This window comes from Carlito syrichta, unplaced genomic scaffold (assembly GCF_000164805.1).
Source record: "Carlito syrichta isolate Samal-C Ts95f unplaced genomic scaffold, Tarsius_syrichta-2.0.1 Scaffold279568, whole genome shotgun sequence".
Classification (NCBI taxonomy): Eukaryota; Metazoa; Chordata; class Mammalia; order Primates; family Tarsiidae; genus Carlito; species Carlito syrichta.
This window is the reverse complement of record NW_007223664.1, coordinates 95,081-102,271: the sequence shown is the minus strand read 5'-3', so window position 1 is coordinate 102,271 and position 7,191 is coordinate 95,081.

The following is a 7,191-nucleotide window of genomic DNA, read 5'->3' as shown; positions in this document are numbered from 1 at the left end:
ATCAATTTTTAGATCTTTTAGGAATTGCCACACTGTTTTCCACAGAGGCTGTACTAGTTTACACTCCCACCAACAGTGTAGAAGTGTTTCCTTTTCGTCGCATCCTTTCTAGTATCTGTTGTTTTTTGAGAGGTGGTATCTATAGTTTTAATTTGCATTTCTTTGATGACTAGTGAGGCTGAACATTTTTTTCATGTATCTATTGGCTGCTTGTATGTCTTCTTTTGAGAACTGTCTATTCATATCATTTACCCACTTTGTAATGGGGCTGTTTGTTTTTTTCTTTTCGGCACCTTTGAGTTCCTTGTAGATCCTAGATGTTAGGTATTTGTTAGACATACAGTTGGCAAATATTTTTCCCAGTCAGTAGGCCATCTCCCTGCTCTCTTGATGGTTTCTTTGGCTTTGCAGAAGCTTGTCAGTTTGCTGAGGTTCCACTTGTCTATCTTCTCTCTTATGGCATGCACACTTGGGGTTTTGATCAGGAATTTGTTGCCAGTTCCAATTTCCATAAGGATGTCTCCTGCATTTTCTAAGGTTCTTACAGTTTGAGGTTTTACATTTAGGTCTTTGATTCATTTAGAGTTGATTTTTGTGTATGGTGATAGGTAGGGATTGTGTTTTAATCCCTGGATGGTGGTCAGCCAGTTTTCCCAGCACTATTTACTAAATAGTTTCTCCTCTTGCCAGTGGTTGGTGGTGGAGCCTTTGTCAAAGATGAGTTGGTTGAGAAATTGAGGTTTTGCTTCTGGAATCTCTATCCTGTTCCATTGGTCTATATGCCTGTTCTTGCACCAGTACCAGGCAGTTTTGATTATTGTAGCTTTATAATAAAGTTTAAAGTCTGGGAGTGTGATACCTCCTGCTCTGCTTTTTTTGCTGAGGATTGTTTTGGCGATTTGTGGTCATTTATGTTTCCATATGAATTCCTGTATTGTCATTTCCAGGTTTGAGAAGAATGCTGCTGACAATTTAATGGGTATAGCATTATATCTGTAAATTGCCTTGAATAGGATGGACATCTTAACAATGTTGATTCTTCCAGTCCATGAACATGGAATATTTTTCCATTTGTGTCATCTTTGATTTCTCTGAGCAGTGTTTTGTAGTTTTCATTGTAAAGGTCTTTCATGTGTCTGGTTAGGAAGATGCCAAGGTATTTGATTTTTTTTCCTTGCTTTTGTGAATGGGATTGTGCTATTTATTTGGGATTCTGTTTGCTTGTTGGTGGTGTATAGAGATGCAAGTGTCTTTTTGCACATTGGTTTTATACCCTGAAACTTTGACAAAGTCCTTCATCAGTGCAAGGAGTTTTTTGACAGATCCTCTTGGGCTTTTAAGGTATAGTATTATGTCGTCTGCAAAGAGGGATAACTTGTCTTCCTCTTTTCCTATTTGGATACTACTGATCTCCTTCTCTTGTCTGATTGCTCTAACTAGGACTTCCAAAACTATGTTGAAAAGGAGGGGTGAGAGTGGGCATCCTTGTCTTGTTCCAGTTTTCAGGGGAAATAGTTCCAATTTATGTCTGTTTAGTAGTATGCTGACTGTAGGTTTCTCATAGATGGTTCTTACTATTTTGAGGTATGTTCCATCTATGCCTAGATGTTTGAGTGTTTTTAATCAATAAGAGGTGCTAGATTTTATCAAAAGCTTTTCCATGTCTAATGATACAATCATGTGGTTTGTATTTTTACATCTGTTGATGTATTTAGTTACATTTATGATCTTACGAATATTGAACCAGCCCTGCATCTTGGAGATGAAGCCTACTTGGTCATGGTGGATGGTTTTTGAGATGTGTTGTTGAATCTGATTTGCTAAGGATCTTGTTGAGAATTTTAGCATCAATGTTCATCAAGGATATTGGCCTGTAGTTCTCTTTCTTTGTTGGATCTTTACCTGGTTTGGATATCAATGTGATGTTAGCTTTGTAAAATGATTTGGGAAGAGTTCCATCTTTTTCGATTGCCTAGAATACTTTCAGTAGGATTGGTATCAATTCCTCCTTGTATGTTTATAGGATTTTGCTGGAAAGCCAACTGGTCTAGGGCTTATTTTGGCAGGGTAATTTTCTTGTGACATAGTCAATTTCCTGAATTGTTATTGGTCTGCTTAGGGTCTTGATTTCTTCTTGTTTGAACTTGGGGAGGTTGTGTCCTCCATTTCCTTTAGGTTTTCAAGTTTTTTTCCATATAAGTGTACATAGTAGTCTCTAATAATCTTTTGTATTTCTTCAGGGTCAGTTGTAACTTGACCTTTTGCATTTCTGATTGTGTTTATTTGGACTTTTTCTTGGTCAGTCTAGCTAGGGTACTATCAATCTTGTTTATCCTTTCAAAGAACCAGCTTTTTGTTTCACTGACTTTTTTGTATTATCTTTTTGTCTTCTATGTCCCCAATTTGGGCTTTTATTTAGTGATCTGCTGAAGTTAGGGTTTTGGTGGTCTTGCTTGTCCAGCTCCCTTAGGTGATTTGTTAGGCTGTTAACTTGTGATCTTTCCATTTTCTTTATAGAGATATGAATTCTCCTCCTAGTACTGTTTTCATGGCATCCCAGAGGTTTTAGTAAGATGTTTCTTCATTTTCATTTGTTTCTAGGTATCTTTTAATCTCTGTTTTGATTTCCATGTTGACCCAGGAGTTATTTAGCATCATGCTGTTTAGTGTCCATGTCTTTGTGGGTTTGGGGGGAGCTTTGTTGGTGTTGATATTTATTTTCATTCCACAGTGGTCTGAGAAGGTGCATGGCAGGATTTCAACCTTGTGAAATTTGTTTATACTTGACTTATGACCAAGGATGTGGTCAATCTTAGAGCACGTTCCATGTGATGATGAGTAGAATGTATATTCCATGGTTGTTAGGTGAAGTATTCTGCAGGTATCAATTAAGTCCAGTTGGTCAAGCATCACGTTGAGGCTCTGAATCTCCTTGTTGATTTTTTGTCTTGATGATCTGTCTAGGGTTGTTAGTGGGGTATTTAAGTCCCCAGCTATGATAGTGTTAGAGTCAACATCTTTTTTAAGTTTACCTAGAAGCTGCTTTATGAAAGTTGGTGCTCCTATATTGGGTGCATATTTGTTTAGGATGGATATTTCTTATTGATGGATTGAACCTTTTATCATTATGTAGTGACTCTCTGTATCTTTTTAAAATTTTTGATAGCTTAAAGAGTATTTTGTCTGATATTAAGATGGCAACTCCTGCTTTCTTTTGTGTTCTCTTTGCCTGAAATTTTATTTCCTATCCTCTAACTTTGAGTCTGTGAGTGTCCTTTCTGGTGAGATGTGTTTGTTGGAGACAATATATTGCTGCTTTATGATATTGTATCCATTTTGCCATTCTGTGTCTTTTCAGTGATGCATTTAGTCCACTTACATTTAGACTAATTATTGAAATGTGAGAGTTTATCCCTGTCATGAGGTTCTCACAGAGTTTGTTGTTGTTGTTTGTTTGTTTCCTTTCTTTTGATTTTTGTGTTGATTCATGTGTTTTCAATCTTTTTCCTACATTCTTGTGAAGGATGTTGTCATTCTTTTTTTCCTTTCTTCTGTGTTTATTACTCTCTTAAGTGTTTCTTGTAGAGCTGGTCTGGAGGCAGCATAAGCGCTTAAGGATTGAATGTCTGGGAAAGATTTTAATTCTCCATCACTGATGAAGCTTAACTGGGTAGGTAATTCTTGTTTGAAATTGTTTATCTTTGAGAACTTTGAAGATTGGGCTCCAAGCTCTCCTTGCCTGAGGTGTTTCTGTGGATAAGTCTGCTACTATTCTAATTGGTCTTCCCCTGTAGGTAGTCTGACCTTTTTCTCTTGCTGCCTTTAGGATTTTTTTAATTTTATACCTATTTGTGTAGGTGAATTACTATGTGTCTAGGAGTTGGTCTACTTATTTGTCATCTTGCAGAGGTTCTCTGAATCTCTTGTGTTTGAATAATCGCATCACTGATAAGATGAGGGAAGTTTACTTGGATAATTTCATGGAATGTTTGTTCCAGGGTGGTCTCTGTCTCTCTTTCTGCCTCAGGTTTAATCTGAGGTTTGATCTCTTGAAATAATTGTTCATCTCATGAAGGTTTTGCTCTATCTTTTAAAACTTCTTTTCTATGTTTTTGACAGTTTGGGTTAATTCCATATTTTGGTCCTTAGGCTCTGAGATTCTTTTTTCTGCTTGCCTAATTCTGCTTTCCATGCTTATCAGTTTGATAATGATTTCATTCACAGTATTCTCTATTGTTGTTATCTCAGTTATCAACTCCTTCATTCTTTCCTCTTGTCTCTCCTTAATTCTATTTATTCTCATTCTCTCTATTAATGTCTTGATATCTGGTTTTGTGGTTTGAGACCAGTCATTCTGGGGGCTCTTCATTGTTTATGTCTGAAGTCTGTATTCTCAGTGTCTGACCTCCCAGTGGTCTGTGTGAGACCCATATTCTTCTTTTGGTTTTTTTTCATTTGTGTAGATTTTCCTCCCTCCTTTTTCCCCCCTCTTCTTAATTCTGTTGTTCAGGGATGGGGAGGGTAGCTTTTACTTCTGCTTGCTCAATCTTCTATTCTTCCTTATGTAGATCCTCAGGCTTTGTTCAGTTCTGAAGCTGGACTGTGGAGTTTTGAAATTTAATTGAGGGGGTAGCTGTGATTCAGAATCTATCTGCAGATCCCAGTATCCACTGACAGATGTGTGGGCTCCCTAGAACTCACTCCCCACCACCTTACAATCTGTTCATGCAGTGGGGGTATAGGTTTGCTCCCTGAAAGAAAAATGAGGTAAGAAAAAGGAAAAGAATGGAAAAAGGAAGGAAGGGGGTTGAGAGGAAGGTGAAAAGAGAGGAGTAAGAAAGAAAACAAACAGAAAGATATATCAACTAACAAATGAAAAGAGACACAAACAGACAGAAAAGAGTAAAAAAAAAAAACTAAAACATACAGACAATCATACAAATACACAAACTGACACAACCCCCCCTATTGATGTACTGTCCTTCAAAAACACTCATACACAGATAGGAAGTCTTAAAAAAACAGCAATAAAATAACAGTAACAAAGCAAATATGAAAACATTATCAAAAACTGAAAGAGACAGAGAAAAAAACTAAAACAAACAGAAATAAGAAAATGAACAGACCAAAAAAAAAAAAAAAAAAAAAAAAAAAAAAAAAAGAAAAGAAAAGAAAAGAAAAAGCTCGCTCTGAGGTGGTTCCTATAAGTCCAATTTCCTTTCAACTCTGATCTCCAGCCCCTCCTTCTGCTCTCAGCGCAGGCTGATAGGATTGCTCTCAGTGTGGGTCAGATGCTCCAGGCCTACTGCCGGTGGAGGGTGGATCAGATCCGGACTTACCTGGCTTGCTGCCTGTCAAGTCTCCCACCCAAATCTGACGTGTCTGTGTCTGATCCAGCATGGGGAAGGGGCTTCTGTCTCGCTGAGTTTGATGAAATTACCTTAGGTCCCAGGTTGGAGGCTGGGTGGAGTTGGGTGGGGCAATGAAGTCGGCATTTCCTCACTGGGGGTGGAGCTACTCTCCAGCTCTCCCCATCTCTCTCCACAAATGGGATCGGGGCTCCAGCTGCTTTACTGTTACAGGTGATGGTGTGGCCGAGGTGCCAGGTGATGAGAATCAGCTCTATGAGGCAGGCTCTTCTCAGGAAAGTCCTGAGAAGAGCAGACAATCCTGCACACCAGTGACCTCAATCTCAGGGCAGTAGGGGGTTGCAGTCACCTCCAGAGGAGAGCCCCAGCTGTATGAACCCGAGTCGCCCCTCAGACAGACTTTCACTCACCCACCAGCACTTGCCTACTTACACAGAGAATCTTTATGGTTGCTGGCTTTTGCGGAGATTCTAACAGTCCCACCTGTCCCATCATCATCTTGCTGGAAGAAGAGACAAAAACTAGCAGTTTTTCAAATTATTCCATCAGTGTGTTGGAGTAACATTCCCAAGTGTGATATACTTTATCTCTAAAACCCAAAATGGCTCTAAAGAAAGGTGTGAAGTACAGTAACTTGTCCTTTACCTTGAAGGTTCTGTCTTGGCATATTCCAGAGTGTTGACACCTAAACACTTTATTGAAGTGTCAGGTCACTGAAGCTTTGTAGGGGTTGTCTTCCACCACTTCGATCACAGGTCTTAACAAGGTGTCTGGAGTTATTGCCACTTCTCACTCATAAGGCTCATATAACATCATGTTACCCATTTAGTGACCCAAAGTAGAGTTCTGTAGAATGTTTAGATAGCCCAGAACCTGCTGGACTATCATGGCAGGGAACTAGAGAATTGGCATAGTGTTTGAGAAAGACTGTGGGTGTATGCTATTATCCATCCCGTGTGTATTTCTGCCCCTTCTTCTGACAGTGGAAAGAAAGCAGATCAATAGCTACAAGCCACACACTGGAGGCTGTGTTAATCTGTTATAGTAAATATATCCCATCAAATACAGCAGTTGTTATCAAGATTACTACTTGGATAAGTTTGTAGTAGTTCAATATCATGTTCCCTGAGTCTCCTGCTTTTGGAGGACCAGAATGGTTAATTATTTGGAATTATAATGAGATCCATCACCCCATATCCTGTAAATCCTTGAGGGTGACATTAAACTCTGCCATTTCACTCCTGGGATGTAATATTGCCTTTGATGTACAGTCTTGGCTGTGGTGTGAGGTTGTAGTTTCAAGGACTTCTACTTGCCATTTCTACTACAATAGCTCTTACTCTATAAGTCAAGGAACTCATGAAGGTTCTGTAGATCCTAATATATCTGATTCAATTGTACATTCAGAAACTGAGGAAATGAGCTCTAGTGTGGCTCTGCACACCAGTGGACACATATACCTGGCTAGGACTCCATTAATTATTTGACCCTCATGTACTTTTATTCTAAGAAGTCCATGAAGATGCTTCCAGTGTCTGAATATCAGTATTAATTCAGACCCTGTATCTAACAGCCCACATAAGAGTAACATATTCTCATTCCTAGTGCATGGTACCCAAGTGTACAGCCAAAAGACCTTTTGGGGAATGACTAGAGGAATCACTATCATACATGTTTGTCCTGGTGTTGCAGAGTCTTTCTTCATGTGAACCTAGCCTCTCTTCCAGTCGGTGGAGATGTTCTGTAGTGGGTTTGAAAATTCGCTTAGGCATGGAATTTGGGCAAGTGATTGTGACTTCCCATTGGAGCAGCTGACAATAGT